The 17,876-nt window shown below is 37.6% G+C and overlaps 1 protein-coding gene across 13 annotated transcripts in view; it reads right to left on the bottom strand.

Annotated features, from left to right (window-relative positions):
* Positions 1-17,876, bottom strand: part of rbfox3a (RNA binding fox-1 homolog 3a) — a 513,805-nt gene that overhangs the window by 194,655 nt on the left and 301,274 nt on the right. For 3 of the 13 annotated variants that reach the window (XM_015356549.2, XM_015356551.2, XM_015356550.2), the window contains one exon: positions 1,663-1,754. The exons of the other annotated variants lie outside the window; for them this stretch is intronic. The gene's annotated coding sequence lies outside the window, so the exon portion shown is untranslated. The remainder of the gene's footprint in view (positions 1-1,662; positions 1,755-17,876) is intronic. 13 annotated transcript variants of the gene reach the window in all.

Genomic DNA, 17,876 nt, shown 5'->3' with positions numbered 1-17,876 from the left:
AACAATATGGGAATGATGTAGAGAAATGCATCATCAATGTTTGCAAAAGCAAGAAAATTATGCACACAGTCTACTGTTTGGCAATAAAATGCTATAATTTATGTGCTCAAACAATTTCACCGCATTCATTTCACACTCGGAGGCTGGGCGCTAGAGAAAAATAAGACAGGGCTTTTTCTTTATGGTTTCTTTGTGTTCATACATGCAGCAAGCCGGAGTACAATGTTTGGCATTCCACCCTTCTTGAATGTTGGTGTTTAATATACGCATGGAAAAATTTTGCACGGCACCTCAGAGGGTTAACCGCCTGACTAGTGGCTGAATTCCGATTGAGAATTCTTATGATAATGAAAGCTGCCTGCCCCTGGCCTCCCTGCCAGCTGGCCCCAGTGTGAGCGATGCTGTAAGGAGGAAGCCATTAGGGAAGTGCTGGAGGTGAGCACTAGGGCCCAGGTAATTAAGTACGAACACAGGCAGGGAAAACTAGGCCTCCAGATTTATGTAGCTTAATAATGCACACACTGCACTCCGTCTCCCATCTCAGGCACACTTTACAGGCAATCTCATAAAGCATTAACTACCTGACCATTCAAACGTACTCCATCATTCTCTATTTTTTCTGTCCTTTTTCTTTTTTTTTTCCTTTTTTTTTTCTTGAACAGTCTGCCAGCAGGCACCTTTCCCTGTGTGGCATAAGTGTTAGCATAAGTGCCACCTGCCTGTCTGCCAATGCCTGGCGAAGCAACATCACTGACGAGTGAAGTACAGAATAACAAGTGTTTCCCCTCCTTGCCCTTTTCTCTATTTTATACGCATTAGCAACAATTAAAATAACGCCTCTTTTGCAGAAAAAAAGGTCATGGGCTGAAATCCTGGAAGTACATTATCTTAAACAATAAGTCACATCTATTTATAGATCCAGAAATGAATAGTTTGTGCATGTTCCGTATCATGAAAGCATGCAGCGCAAATGTAAATAATTGTGGGTGAGGCACAAAACACACCACTCCAAGATAATTCATCTGCAAAAGAAATTAAGCAAAATATGCTCACATGATTCATTTGAATCACAGTGCTAGATTATAGTTTGATTATATTGCTTTCATAATGTGAACCGTCCTCAACAACTGTAGGACATAATTCTTTTGTTGGCTTTGCCATTGATCCCAACAAGGAAGACAGAAAGTGAGCCAATTCCCGGCCTTCATTTTATATAGTTCTGATACATGCTGTGTAAATATGTTTTAAAGACGCGGAAATGCTGAAAAAACGTCCCGTTTGTATGCTTCATTCAGTGAGGAATTAGTCTGACACTATATCCTTCATATGTCCATACATTCTGCTAGAAAAACAGACTTTAAATCATGTTACAGTATATTTATAAAATCAGGTAGATGGAAGCAGATGGACTTGCTTTGCTGGGTGTCTCATTATAAACGGACACAGTGTATTGTCTGTCCGGGGGGGCTGTATATGAGTGAAAATTCAGAGGCTCCCTGTGGCTGAACTGCTGTTGGCTCTAGCTGAAGGGCCAGACTTCTTGCCACTGATGTTGAACTGTGCATGTTTGAGGAAACAAAGGACTCTGGCAAATGATGTGGACATGTAATCAATAACAGACTTACTGACTCATAACTTGCTGGTTAGTAGCTTTGTACCTACATTTTTGATGAGATGTCATCACTCTGTTATCGGAGACGAAGAGTAGGAAAAGAGCTGCTCTGGGATCTCTTTCCAAGTCCATCAGTTAAATTCTGTAGTTTGAACAAAATAGATCAGGGTGCATATGAAGAGATAACTTCCTACCTGCTTGGTAAACAAATCCATATTCATTCCCAGAAAGGCACATTCTAAAATCTTTCTAAGCATTTAAAAACATGAGTGGAGGCAAATGTTTCTTTTTAACACTTAACAGTAAAAGGAGCCCTGTAAGTTAACAATGGAAAATATGAAGAAAGACGCATTTTGACAAGGTGAAATTTAACACAGTGATATATACTGTAGGTTTGCAGTATCTTATGTATAATTATGTGCTATTGTAAAACAGTAGCATGCAGCTGTAAGGGTTGTGTTTCTGTCTGGAACCTGTTTATGTTACTCTTATTTTACTTTTCTTATTTAAACTCCTTATGTTATTTCACTCTTCTTATTTACTCTTCTAGGCAGCAGCTATATCTCCCCGCAGCTCTCAACGCTACCCACTGAAGCTAAGCAGGGTTGAGCCTGGTCAGTACCTATTTGGGAGACCTCCTGGGAAGCTATGGTTGCTGCTGGAAGTGGTGTTATTGGGACCAACGGGGGGCACCCACCCTGCAGTATGTGTGGGTCCTAATGCCCCGGTATAGTGACAGGGACACTATACTGTAGTGGGCGCCGTCTTTCAGATGAGACGCTAAACTGACTCTCAGTGGTCATTAAAGACCATTTCTCGATAAGAGTAGGGAGTTATCTCAGTGTCCGAGCCAAAGTCTCCCCCTCGGCCTTTACTGTGACCTCCAACTTGTCCCCATGTATGATTGGCTTACACTCGCCCTCAGATGGACTGGTTTACCCTGCCTTGAGCTCGTTGCCTGCTGGGTAGGCTCCGACTTCCCACGACACCGTATGGTATAAAATGGTTTGGAAAATGACATACTGTAGTATGACATTTACTCTTCTTTGTTACTCTTCTTATTTCAATAAGAAAATTTGATCCCTGACTAGGTAAATGTGATAAACCATAATGATTCACCATCATCACATTGCATAAGCAATCTGGAACATCTTAAAGATTTTTCGGTGTTCCTGGTACTTTTGCCATGAGTGAAATGCCCCCTACCGCCATTGGAGGTCATGAGCAATTTATTGGCCTTAACTGAAAAAATGCACAAACAGGAAACAATGTTTAATAAGCGTTTGCATTGCAACAGTTGCCTTACTCTGCATCATTGAACAAAAAGGTTTATGACATTGCATGAATTACTCAGAACTCGTCAGAAGCCTGCCAACAGCTATTTCCTGTCCGCAAGTTTGATTAGCAGTTTTGTTCAAACCAATCTGCAGTGCAGGCAGTAGGGGCTAAATAGTAAATAGCATAACATCTTACTTTAAAACTGCAACTACCAAACCAGATTGAAATGCATAGTGTTGTTAGTTTTATATCAGCACTTAAGTATACTAAGTAGACATTTCATTTGGCTTAATTGGACCACTTTTCCTTACAGATAAATTATAAACATATTTTTGTGAATTTTATTCAACATTTCATTGAGGTTTTTTTTTATATAACCAATGAGCAGGATGACTCAATAAAAACACAACAGGTTGTGTAAATAAAGATATGGATTTCTCAATAAATGAGAGGACTGGCCTCCACATCCCTCTTTGCTTGAGGTTTCTGAATATGTCTCGGCATGAGCGTAATACTTTGTGTTATATTCCAAAATCAAGTAGGTAAACTGGGCAAGGGAACAATGTGAAGTGCAGCACGTACAGTATATTTATTCCTATCAAGCCATAAAGCATGTTTTTATTGTTATCTTAAGTGTACATAAGGACACAATACATATTAGTTTATGATTCTCTCCAACTACTGTATTCTCAAAGTCTCCAGTCCCCAGTTTAACCTTAAGGTTTAATCCTTGATGATAAAAATATGGATAGTTCCTTACTATCACATCTGAACTAACGATTCACCACCACGAGCTCACAGTTACAGGGCTACTCACATTGTGTACAGTCTATCCAGAATTCATTATTGTAAGTCAAAAACCCCAAACTGCTGTGATTGGCTGAACGGAAATGTACTGTACTGTAATGCTCAAGTGTCAGGGTGAAGATGGCAGCACTAAAGCACACAGATCCACCGCTGTTTTCCTATTATATCTCCAGCAGCGACTGCCTCTGCAAATATATCTGATATATTAATTATCCTACAGTGCTTCCCCTTGCTAATAGGAAACCTGTTATTAAATTTAATTGAGCACATAAATTAAGAATATAACGCGATTTTCGTAAAGTGGGATTTCTTCTGCTGAGCTCAAATGGATTGTATCAGTGAATCATCAGTTTCTTTTTTTTTTGAATAGTTCTATTTAAATTAAGAATTCCCAGAAGAAGAAGACTGTGAAAAGTTTTAATGAGTGAACAATGCAATTTTAATACTGCATTAGAGAATGAAACTGTTGGTTGACATTACTGATTTACTCTTTCATCACCGCTTTTATCACAATTAAAAGACCAAAAAAGAGTGCCGAATACACTGACAACATTTAAAAACCAGTACCAGTTAAGCTAAAGAAATAAGAAATACTATTTAAGGTGGCAGTTCTAAAACTAACGTTTTCAGGGTAGGCTTTATAAGTAAACGTCTTCCATCATAGAATATGCCATGCAATGGATGGCAGTTTTTAACTCCAACAAGCGATATAGTTATAATATTTCCCATAGGCTAAGAAGACTGACCCACATCCAGAAGAACTATTAACATGTTATAGTATACCTGATTGACAACCAGAGCCTAATGAGTCAGGGATCTGACTTGTCTTTTGATTTTAGGTTCATAGCCCCCAGGCGCATGCAGTATTCTGCAATACTCCGTCTTTCACACATGTGAAACCATGGACTGGATTTGGGAATGACAGGTTGTGGATAGAGTACGTCCAGATTTCCACTCCTTGACTAGAAACTCCTCTGCTGTGCTCTCTTGTTCCATGACTGCCCACAGTCTGCTCCCCACTGTGCTGCCCACACACACTCTGTTTATCACATGGCACTCCATTTTTTGGACTAGAGCTCTGCATATTCCACCTGCCACAGATGTTACCTACCTGAAGCAGCCAAAGAAAATTTTAATGTTGGAACAATGATGAACAACCTCTTTACTTGGGGAAAAAAAACAAACAAAATGCTATTTTTCCAGGGTTGCCAGCTTCTGGAAAATCTATAATTACCATCTGGGCCTCAGAAGACAGCAGGTTTGTGTAGGGGCAAATAAGTTTGAACAGCTGTCTTCCAGAATAGGGCACTGAAGGAGAAAAAAAACCTATTTGAATTGCACAGTATTCCAGGTGGATGAATCCAAGGGGGTATCTGCTGATCGCTACACTGGATGCCACAAGTCCACAGCAATAAGGCCACTGTCATCATTACTGTGCAGGGAAAGTTCTATTTTATGAGAAGATCTTGCTGGTAAATTTTCTGTCAGGCTGGTGTAAGGCAGCAGTCTGGAGGTGGTTTAATAACAGAATACCTAGAAGGTCATCAGTCCCAGTCATTCAAACTAATAATAAAAAAATAATAGCAAATACACTTGAGAAATCCTACTCTATGCAATGTACTGAGAAGCTCCTGCTAAATCACAACTTCTAACTCCCTGATACCTTGTTAAAGCTCAGAAATATTCCACACTGTTCCTTAATGGGTACTTGTTGCAACATTAGAAGAGCCTTTTTTAAATATATTCTTTGTAAAGAGTATGCTTGGAGTACGAATTATGTTTACCAAGTGTTTTGCTTTTTGCATTACAAAAATGGAAAAGAAAAAAAAAGCTGTTGAATTTTATATATGGAAAAACAAAGTACCTTTCCTGCAAAGAAGTCATTCATTAACATTCAGGAGGGTTGTTTTGCAACAATGGTGCCTATTTTTTGTTTCGCACTGGGATCAAGAAAGCTTGGTTAATTTGTCCTCATGACATAAAGACAACATCCTTTATGGGATTTCTACGGGAATTGATTTTGAAATGCATAGCGGGGACCTCATGAGTTGCTGTCTGACGAGCAGACAAGAACAGTGTCTGAACACACATTTCCTTCTGCAGAAAAAGACACATACTAACTCAAAATTAACCTTGAAACTTTCCTTGTTCATTCACAGCCAATCTGAAAAATAACGAAGGTTTGTAGTTTTAGGGGGATGTCACACTGTTTGAGATATATTCTCCTGTTGTGTTAGAGAACAGGAATGTGCTGTCTTACATTATTCAATGTCTGAACAATGCCGGTAATGTCTTCTGTATTTTAGGACAATCAATATTGAAAATAAATTATATTTATTTCAATGTGCATTTATTCAATATTTACTTTTCTAACATTTATTTCAAAGTTTTATTATTTTATTTGTAATTTTGACATAGAATATCTTCCATGATGCATGATTTTGCAATGTGTTTACAACAATGGATTTTTTTTCTATGCTTGCCCTTTTGTTTCTGCAATAGGAAACACACATTTTTCAAATCTCCATAAACCACCTCTTTTCAATTTATTTTCCTTCTGTTGATTAAATCAAGGATAGTAATATTATTGTACTCTTTTAACCTGGTTAAAGAAGATTCACATGACACTCCTTCACATCTTCTGCCAGTATAGATTTGGTCATGATCAAATAACTCTTAAACTCACTAAAATCTTCTCAGTTGTCTCCTTAAGCCAACTGCTCAGTCTGTGCAGAACTAGAATTCTGCTGATTTAGATGACATTCCACTCATTCTGCTTTTGCAATGTGTGGACATTTCAAGCCTTTAGTGCATAATGCTGTACAGTTGATCTCTCAAAGCTCTTATTTTGCTTCTTAAAAAATGTCACTCATTAGAATATTCTAGCTACAAGAAAATATTGCTGTTAAACTCAAACTTAAAACAATTTCTGAAGGTTAGTTCTCAGGTTAGAAGCTGAGAAAAATGTCACCTAACACGTCATGACCAAACAAGCTTTCTGAAGGTGAGTTTGGGTGAGTTCTAATACCATAAAGTGCCTCTTCCATATTTTGGATCTAACCTCTTAATGAACTTGTCTCTTTCTTTAGTACTGTAGTACTTTCTTTAGATGCCGAGAAAGCATGTCATTGCTTGGTATTGAACTACCTGCAGGCTGTTCTAGGATGCTTTGATTTTCAGTATTCATTTTCATATGAATCATTTACACCCTATGCAATGGTCCCATTATTTGTTTCCAGACCAGGGGCTAGAGGCTTGAAGATGAATTACAATTGCCAGCTTACTTTAATGTTAAATTAGTCTACCAAAAGAATGGTGGGTTAAGCTATCTTTCAACAGACTGGACTTATAGACGCCTAGTCAATCTCACAATCCAGTGATATTGTGAATAACATTTAGGTCAATCACTGGAATGAAAAAAACAAACATGGCTGGTGGCCATGGAAATACAGTAGTGATACACATCAGCAGAAATATCCTGCCCCTTGGAATGGTATAATGTTGCAAAGGGCATTATTACAGGACTGTTTTCTGGAATCATCACCGGTAAGTATCCATTAAAGGGCAAAATTAAAAACAGAAGAGGTGAACAGCTCTGTTTTAGGACCCACCCATATAAAACCTAATGTAAAACACTGGCTTGGGTCCTGAAATATGAAGTCTTTGTTTGTTCCTGTGAAACTCAAGCCAACCACTGAAAACTGCTGTGAAAATATCTGAAAGTGCCTAATGATTCCCTGTGGATGGCTCAGCTTCACAGTGCAATCTAAGAAAATAAAGACAGCTGAAAAAACAAATAGACATGACTGATGCTGGTTGAACAGTATCCGTGTTTCTCGGAACAGTGCTGTACATTTTCAAATGTGTTACTAGCTTGTAGTCTGATGTTGTGGCTGCGTCTGGTCAGTACTGGGATGGAAGATCCCCAAGGAAATCCAGATTACTACTGTAAGTGGTGCTTGTGGATTTACAGGTAGCACTCTTTACTACCAGACAAGAATTTCCAATCCAATGCCTACAGTATAGTACGTACAGTATGAGAAGTTAAAACAAGGTTCCAGCTGCCTGATCATTAAAGATCCCATGGCACAAAAAGAAAGGGAGTCTTGGCTTAGTTCCACTCGGGGCTGGTCTGTTAAGTTTCCCTTAGTCTCATTGATGAAGCAGTATCTCAGTTCTCTACCTCATCTGCTGTTTTGCTGGTGCATAAAAGGGTGCTGCACATCAGCCAGGCAGGTGCTACACTTCAGTAGTAATTGAAATGGGTCTCCTCCTAAATGTAAAGTGTTTTACATTTTACATTTAAGATCCTCTTATAAAAGGACTTAATATTGATTATAAAAATAAAAGCATTAATTACTATCAATCATTTATGGATGTATTTAGTCTGTAAGGTGTTTATTCAACTTCAAAATGTTTACAATTTAAATTATAAACTGCAAATCAGTAAGGAAACAGAAATGACCCTTAGAAATTAAACATTTAGAGTTTAAAAAATATACCGAAACACCACATTTTTATGTATATATCTTTTTACATTATTAAATAAAATACAATATTGTAACGCATATGGCCGACATTGCAGGTTGTTCGAGCCAGCTTCCCAGTGCAGTGACGTCACCACCCTTCCCTGTGAATAGCAGGGACCTCAGCCGCTGGGCTGAGGGGAGATCTCCCTGGGTTTGAATCCTCAGTGGTAGGGGGGCCAACCTGAGGCAGCAGCAGTGAGGGCACATACTCATGTGAACCTGAGAGTGCTACAATATAAACTAAAATGGAAATGTCAACCTTTAACAATTGAACAAATAAGAAGTAATCAAAATATTGAAAATACAAATCATAAATTTAAGTGAAGTGCATCAGTTGTTGTCTTGACAAAGTTTTGTAACTTTATTAAATAAGCTTAGATTTCAAGTATGTTTCTTCCTACAGTATGCCTCAGTTTTCACATTGCCAAAGCAAACAGTGAAGGGCCATGACTTTTGACTGCTAATGGTTTCCATGGAAACACAGATCTAAACTGTTAGCCTAAGGAGTCTACTTTTTTAGAAAATAATTAGTATTAATTTTTTATTCAACTGACTATCTTGTGTTATACCAGTCTAAATGAACAGATTAAGACAATCTAGTAGTTCAAATTAGTCTAATATAGCATTATGCAACCAGCTATAGGTCATTTCCCTCATTTCACATTGGACAGAGGAAAAGCAAAAGTTATCATTATTGTTTGTTCCTGCATTAGAACCACTGGCACAGTATTAGATTAAATGCTATTATCAATCTCTATTTCATACAAGAGACCAAACATTTTTATTTAATTCTATACTGTTGACGCTCCCTTGTTTCTCTCTGATATTTCTAGTTTGCCCTGTTGAAAATAGCTTTTCATAGGTAATTGTGACATCTTCATAGAAACCCATAGGTCATATTTAGGTTACTTTCGTAAGGGTAGTCCATCACGTTAAGAATCTACTTGAGACTATTACTTATTTGCTTAACAAATATACTTACAGACAACCAGAACTTACAGAATATATAATCATACATAAAATATATATAATTCAAATGCAGTTATAAAACTACAATAAAAGAAAAGATAAGTAACATAGGAAAAACAAAACAGTGTGGGAGGCACATGTTAATATGCATTATAGCATAGAGAAGAGTAAAAACAATAAAAATTTACACTTAACAGCATATACAGTACAGTAGGTAGGAATCACTGATTACACCAAAGAAAGAAGGCTGTGTAGCAGAGTACAGTACGAGCTGGTTGAAAACATTCACTGCAGCCTGAGAGAGATCAAGGTTGCTGTTTTAACAGACAAATCTTAAGAAGATACAGGTGGTGGTCAGGGACTGCACATTTTATTTCTAACACCACTACTGAGACAAGCTGAGAAGGAAGGGAGAGGAGGAACAGCACAGACAGTATGAGGAACTCGAGATGGACATGGACAGAGTGGTTATGATAGTGATGGACACTAATAATTGTCTATAAATGGATGCGTGTAGCAATACGACGCCAATTAAGGGACTGGAGTAGTGGTGAGGCATGAGAGAGATGACGTAGTGAAAGACCAGAAGAGTAACAGAATTCTGAATAAGTTGGAAAGGGTGTAGAATGTGAGGTGGAGGGACTATCAGGAAGAAGTCACAGTAATCCAGGTGAGAGATCACCTGTGTCTGAACCAGAAGACGATAAAGACATGTTAGTGAACATGGAGCATCAGCTTCATGAAAAGGTGGCACTTGGTTATAGTCATTTGCAGCTTCATTTGTGCATATGGGCAGATGAATGGCTAGATTGCTAGTGCAAAAACTATGAACGTCTGGTCAGATGCTTTTCACCTTCAAGGCCTGTTCAATTAGGACCCCTGTTTTTTGTGTGAGAGCACATGGATATTTATTATACTTAATATTTGCATCCTTGGCATGCTGAAAGAACTCACGACAAGTGAAAACCCAAACTTTTTGCACCTATTGATCTGCCCTCTCCTTCTCTGCCCATCCCCATCCATTTATCATACTGTATTTCGAAGCTGGTGGTTATTTGATTACTAATCAACTCATTATCATCTATTCCGCTAATAATTATTTTGTCAATACAGCTGGATTATTGGACCAGAATTCTGAGATTTCCCAGTTCAGTATCGGCATATTGAGTAAAAATTACTCTTGGCTTAACTGCTGTCTCATCAGGCTGAAAGAACATTGTTTTGCCTCTTTTCCTTTCTTGGGCCAGCATGTTTTGATGGGACTTGCATTCTGGATACAATCGTTTGTTTTGATTTACATTATTAATATTCTTTTCAGGCTGTAAAATTGAACACCTTTTGTGACAAGACTAGATTTTATTTAGATTTGTATTCACCATCTACAGCAATGACCACAAAGAAATTAGTGGTTTTGCCCCCAGAAAAATATCAAATACAGTATCCTATTAAATTAAGCCTAACAACATTTGTCAAATTGCTATCTTTCAACAACTTCAAAGTAAAATCAATGATCCAAAGAAAAAATTGTATTTTTGTTATTGTTTTTAACTGAACTTCAGTCCAGTTGTACTATATATATATAAAATATATATTTTGACCTGAACATGATAAATTGTGCAATATAAGAACTGGACTTCCAACATCCCAAGCAGGCAAAGTATTATATCTCTTAAAAAATAAAGGTGAAATGACTAGACAAGAATGTATAGTATTCAAGATTTTTAATTATTTGAACAAACCTTTATACTTCTACGTGCATTCTCAGCATAAATGCCTGTTAAATAGAGTGCAGAGAACTAAATTAATGAATTATTCTGTTTTCTAGCCTCTGTTTCAGAGAATGATGACTGGGCAGAAATGCTGTCTACATGCATGTGTAATATCGACTTTAACCCTGGATAGTTCTACTTAATCCATTCATATGACTGCTGACTACGGTATGTTGATTCAGAGTGTCTCTTTTCAGCTGGACCACCTGCCTATTTGCACAACAGAAGAGATATACAAATAACTTTCCCTTACATATATATTTCAATTGGCAAATTAATAGAGTAAATATGATTCACAGGCTCCACTGGATGTTTCATTTACGTCTGCTAATTCATCTTTAAGCCTCTAACAGAGCATAGGGAAATACATAGTGAAGTGAATCTTCCATTCTTTCTAAAATGTGGAACAATTTCTGACTTCAGAAACATATTGTCGTCTTTCTGGAAGCTGATAAAACATCAAATCAAGAGAGCTTTAGATTGTATTTCTTTTGGTTTAAAAACAGGGAAAAAATAAGGATCTATTTAAATGGTATCACTTGCTATGAAGGTAAACTTGCTATAAAACATCACTACCCCCAAAGAAAACGGTTTTAGTGTCAATATTTTTTTAGTGGCAGACAGCAATATATTTAAGGGATTGACTTTTCACTCTTAGCTCCTGAGTGATATGGTTTGTTTTGAATTCAGGAGAATAGGAGTATTCTGTGGCGTCCACTAGCTAACATTAAACCTGCTGACAAGAAGGCAGCATGAGTTTGGGATATTGCTGTTCTGTGAACAAGGGAAAAATTCATAGTTCATCCAAAAAGAAACATGTACTTGTATATTTCTAAAGACTTGCCCTGTTTCCTTTTATTTGTACTGTACCTCAGCTTATGAGCAATTATGAAAAAGCCACAGACAACATTGTGCAAACTCAGCAGCCAACAGTGCCAGCATTCATTTGCCATGCTAAAATTGAAAGCATTGCAGCACCTTGAAAAACAGCGAGAGTACTAAGAGGTATTAAAAGAAAGAGACTGAGATCACATAAGAATGCTTCAGCTCTTAGCAGAATGCAAATGCTCCGAAACTATTGGAGGCCAGGAAAAAGTTCTTTCTGCTTACAAAAACTTTAGAGTGCATAATACTCTAGGAAAAGAAAATATTCCCTGAACTCAATAGAGAACATAGCCTCAGATGTCTCTGACGGGACTATGTCAGGGTCCAGCATGGTACAGTATTATCAAGTTCATACTAAAGAAAGAAGTGATCTAAGATTCAATACTGCCGCACTTTGCTATACAAGAGGACCTGCATCAGCAGAGGTAATGCGTTCTGCAGAGCTACTCCAGTTATTAAAGCATGGCTATAACTGTGCTTTGCTTCTGTATTAAAACTGAAATTAATTGAAATAAGCCAATTCAGCACATGCTGTTCAGCAAGTCCCACACATTTCTGTACTCCATTGGTTTTGTTCGTGTCATTATCATTAGAGGTTATGACCAAAATTAGCTGCAGCCTTCCTAATTATCTGACAGTCTTAGCTAATTACCCTGCTTCAGATTCCTACCACTGCTCACGAGTGGGTGACCAACTTGAGCTGAGAATTGAAACACAAATTTGTGGCTTCCTTGATGGTGACCCAACACAGATGTTAAAGTAAATAAAGAAAAAAAAACGGCTTCCAGAAAAATACATTTATTCAATGATATCTTTTATGTCTAGATTAACTTCCCTCCAGTGCTTTTGTTAAACTGCTTTCCTCCTTAAATCAGCTCTCAAAGCAGCACACATACTGTAAAGTGTCTGCTAATGTAAGTTTGCTGATATACAGAAGAGATACTTTATAAGATCAACTGTGTTTCCATGTAAATATTACTGAATGTAACTATTTTAATAAACTGGCTATATATTTAAAATAAAAATGAAGCACATTTGATGGAGACAGAAGGATTCTAACCCATTCTCTTGTACTCTTTTGCAAGGTTTATCGTATTTCCCAAACTGCAGATGTCCTTGTTTTTGCCTACTCCAGAAAAAAAAAGAAAAGGGAAACGATGTGATTTGTGATGATCTACTCAACTTTAGGACACTGCAAATCAATTTCTAGTGATCAGCCAGTTAATTTCCATGAAAAATAAGCATAATTACAACATTGGCTAATCAATCTTCAAAATCGTACTTGCTCTTGGTGTTTCAGGTTAATTGAAACGAAGAAAGAAATGCCGTAGCTACAATTCCAAGGGGAGGGCTTGTTTAGAAGGACCTTGTACTGGGTCACATACTGACCTGGGGTTTGTTTCTCTTACTAATTATTGGAAAGGTCAGACCTGAGAAAGTTTCAGTGATGGAGGCTGCTGGGAAAGGCAGGGAAAGCACTGAGCTCTCTCACATATTCTCTCAATTTGGACACATAACTCTGTCTTAAATTGTTACATTTCTACTATTTTTATTACAAAAATCAGAACAGTGTGTCTTGCTCCATTTAAACCTTGGACTTGGAATCTGGACTGAAATGTGTTAAAGCACTGTCCAACACAAATAAATTTGCTCTAGTTTTACAAAACTGTGGCTTGATTTCATGTCGGGGGAATAAATCACAAAGGCGACTTTAACTTTTAAGGCTATCATTTAATAGAACTCCTCATAAAAGAATATATTACTGCAGTTTATTAGAGTATAAAAAATAGTGAAGCATAACAAAATGAAAGCCTGCAAAAATAAATGTACAGTACCTGAATAACACTAAGGGGTGGTAATGAAATGACATTTTAAAGCTTTTTTTTCTAAATCTTTGTAATTACCATCAACACTTAATTCTTCTTAATGAAAAGAAAGAAGGGAGACTCTGAGTTGTCTTTCATAAAGTGAAAAGGACCCTGCAGATGTGCTACAATAAAGTGACCTGTAGACAAGGACCGCTGGCCCATTCCTGATAAAAAATCTTCACCCTTCTTTGACCGCTCAGCATCATATTTGTTTTCTTGTTTGGGGTTTTTCTTCCAAGCGCTGCAGGAACCAGTATCTAATGAGCAGCCACCCACCCTTTAATTCGATCCAGGCACGTAACCCTTAATCTGTGACTTAACCTGCTCACCATGCTCTGGTGCTGGCAGGATAAATTATAGCTCCCGAGCCTAAGGAGGCAGAGCTGTACCCCTCTCTCTCGCCGCTTAATTAATTCACCAGGGAGGCTCGCCATGCTAAATATAATTTCAGATCAAAAAAAGGTTTCAGTTTCAGTCACACTCCTTGCCCCCTGCCAGGAGACAGGGTGAGTGAATCAGGGTTTTTTTGGGGCTTTTTACCTTGTGCTGTTTCACACTAGCCTGTGCTGCAGCACAAGTGCCACACAAGAAGCACAGAAACGTGGACTGGATTGGTGGATTTTGGGATGGTGTTCCATAGATTCAGGGTTCAGCAGGAAAATTCCAATACATCTATTTCTCCACAGTGTTACTGCCTCTGCAACAATGCTTTGACAGTTTGGATTAACAGGTGTATAAGTCTTTCAGACACCCCACATATATTCAATCAAATACATTTTCATCTTTAAAACCAGCTAAAAAGGATTGTGGACCAGCTTGGAATTCTGTAATGCTGACCCCTACAGTTTGTTTGAAATTGACACAGTGGCAGTGACAGGGTAGTGGCATATTAAAACTGTCCTTTTAAAAATCAAGGTTGTACAGCAATTTAACGATATGCATCCCATTACATGTCTTACAACAGTAAGACATTAGAAATGTGCTTTCTTCCACTTAAAAGGGGAAAAAACACTGGAGAAAATGTCAATTGAACAACATAAACCTGTATTCCAGCCACTTTCAGGTTTTCCAAAAAATTGAAATCTACCATAAGGCTCATACATTACCATTCCCGTTTTTATAACCCCCATGATGTTCACTGTGAATGCACTAGAGTAAGCACCTCTTAAATACTCTCCAATTAAGTCATGATGCAGTAAGTTGCATTCTAAAAGCGAACACTTAAAGTCTTTTTTAAATCACACAAAGGGAAGTGTTTATTACTTTTGTCCGTTGGAACTAATTTTCTATCAATTTGAGCTCATGCTACCGCGAAGGTGAGCAATCTCTGAAGTTCAGAACTGATTTATCTCTTTTCATTAACTTAATCGATTCTTATTCTCTCCTTTTTTTTCTTTTTTTTCCTGTAGCATCTCATGTTTTATTAAACAGTCAGGCTACAAACCAATACAGATGCCCACAGGGAGAAGACAAAGACTAAGGTGGTCTTACTGCACAAACAAAGCCACGCGTTGTCACTCACTCTTACTCTTCCAGAAGCTGCACTCTTGCTCAGCAGAAGGTTTTTCTTCTTTGCATTGGCAATAACTTATATATTTTTAATGTTTTATCAGTTATTACAACAACACATCCTAAAATATCTAACATGTTGTAGATTTCATGTCTTTGCCAAGTGTTACTTCAACGTCTAATGTTTACTCTTTATAGAACTAATATTTCTGTGGAAACAGTCACACATCATGTGACTTGTCCTATCACCAGCTTGAATACATGCAGTTTATAAAAGAATAAAACACTTCCACTGTTTAGAGAATATCAACTGAAGCCGCATGGCTTCTTTAATTTTAATGAACAGTTTTGTGGTAGACAAATAGGCAATAGCTTAAAAGACATACATTTATTACTACAAGACACGAAACCACTACAGGTGGAGTGAATTCCAGATCCCAAAACACTGCATTCAACCGTTGCACACTGAATTTCTAAAACAAACACTACTGCATAGATGGATTGTATATATTTAGGAGGGAAAGTAGTAATCTGTTTGTAAAACAACTGATCCTACACAGATGCTGCTGCTCTCAACAAATGTTATAATGAAATGACCTGCAGCCCTTATCTACAAATACATGCAAATATACATGACTGAAAAACTTTGCCTGGTGAATAAATATTTTCACAATTATGTAAACTATAGTTCCTTTCAGAAAATGATTATCTACCTTGCCAGATATTTTTACTGTGTATTTCTCCCTTTTTAGTACAGTATAGCACATGGACACATGAGCTGTGGGTTATTTTCTTGGAAACCATTTAAGAGCCATCTGGTCTCCACTCAACTTGGGCTACGATTCGATTAGATTAACGCAGCTGCACAAAGTTGAGGACTCTTGGGGGTTATGCTACTGTTTGTCGCACTATAGCTGAGCTATAGTATCAGAATTTAGGACTAAAGGAATCCTGGGGCAGGTCTGGTATAAATTAAAAAGATTATTATCATCATTCCAACTGGTGGTTTTATCCAAAGTGACTTTCAATGACCTGCATATTTTACTGTATATCCATTTATATCCATTTTTGGGGCCTGTTTGCACAGTTGTGTTTGTTGCAGCACCATCTCGCTTGGCAGTACAGGAACAGTTGTCTCCACCTAGGATCTGAACCCAGTCAGGAGTCCAGAGTCCCAGCCACCATTCCACATGTCCAGAAGTATCCCATTCACACCCTCCCTTCATCTCTCACAGTATTTCTGTTTTCCATCATCTTATACTGCCTGACGGAGAAATCAGTCACCGAACAAGACTAATGATGATTGCTTTGGCCTGCTAAGTGCCCAGATTACAACACTTTAGGAGGACGCACTCCCCGCCACACGTTACAAGTCTGACATTTCAGCTGACAGCTGTAAAGCACCTGCCTGATGGAAAACAAAACACACCATGGAACACGAAGGTAGATTATGACATTATGCAACACTGCAACCTAATTTCCCCACCTGACAGGCTGATTAGTAGCTTAAGTAAGAATTACTGTTGTCAGTGAGTAATATGTTCCAATCCTTGGAAGTGAAGAAAATCCAGATCTTTCTTATATCCTTAATATGACATGAATGAGAGTAATCCAATTTTTTTCATAATGAATTTCAACACCAATGAAAGATTAAAGCAGTATCAACAGTGGTTCTGTATTAAACTGTCCTTTACTATTTAGAATATGACTGTATAACCCAAAGAGAGTGTTAATGTATCTATCAGTTGAGCTATTTATGCATGATAGGGACTAGCATAGAAAATAAAAGACTGTTATTTGCCACCAGCTATTTCTTATTTGAGACTCCCAGATTTTGTATTTCAGCATGTTACTTTCTAGCATGCGTTAATGAAAGTACGCCAAAATACACCACTCACGCTCAATACAGCAATTAGATGGTTAACTATACCATTCAATAATAGCCTGAGGACATGTGCAAAAATAACAACAACTACGGAAAGAAATGGAAGTTTTCACGAAAGATGGACGTTGCCCTTTTAAGCAGCAGAAAGAGTCATAATAGCGCTGCGCCTCACACTAAAAGCATGAGTGTCGTTAAATCAATAATTCATTTACTTTAATGAGATAAGTACTTTGAAAACTAATTGCAAACTGCTCCATTTACTCGAGCTAGTTAGGACCTTAATGCAAAAAAATCTCACTGCTATTGTAGCAGCGGGAAATTAAAAAAAAAAAAGGAAAAAAACTCTGCAGGGGTAGTCTTGGGTAAATATTATTATGGTGAGCTACACTAACCTCTGATTGTTTCAACATGTACATACAGCAGTCTCGGTTCCCAAACTGCTTTTCCAGATGTAGAATCCTGTCTGCATACAAGTACACATACAGTACACACACTGTGATTTTTAAGAGGAAACCCTTGACTGTAAACTGTGAAAAGAACAGTTTTATCAATAAATACAAGCACAGCAGTGGTACTGGATGTATGCTCTACATGAGTGTCAAGAATGTTTCTGTGTTACACCGTTAGGCAGGGTTTTATCACAAAAAAGATATATTTAAAATATTTGATTAACAGCTCAACACAGGAACATTTTTAAATGACAGTGGTTAATTTAGATTTGCATTTAATATAGGTAAATAGTGAATATCAGGTAAATGAGAGTAT

This window comes from Lepisosteus oculatus, chromosome 9, assembly GCF_040954835.1.
Source record: "Lepisosteus oculatus isolate fLepOcu1 chromosome 9, fLepOcu1.hap2, whole genome shotgun sequence".
Taxonomy (NCBI): domain Eukaryota; kingdom Metazoa; phylum Chordata; class Actinopteri; order Semionotiformes; family Lepisosteidae; genus Lepisosteus; species Lepisosteus oculatus.
The sequence above is the reverse complement of the archived record's forward strand: the minus strand, read 5'-3'. Positions and strand labels throughout refer to the sequence as shown.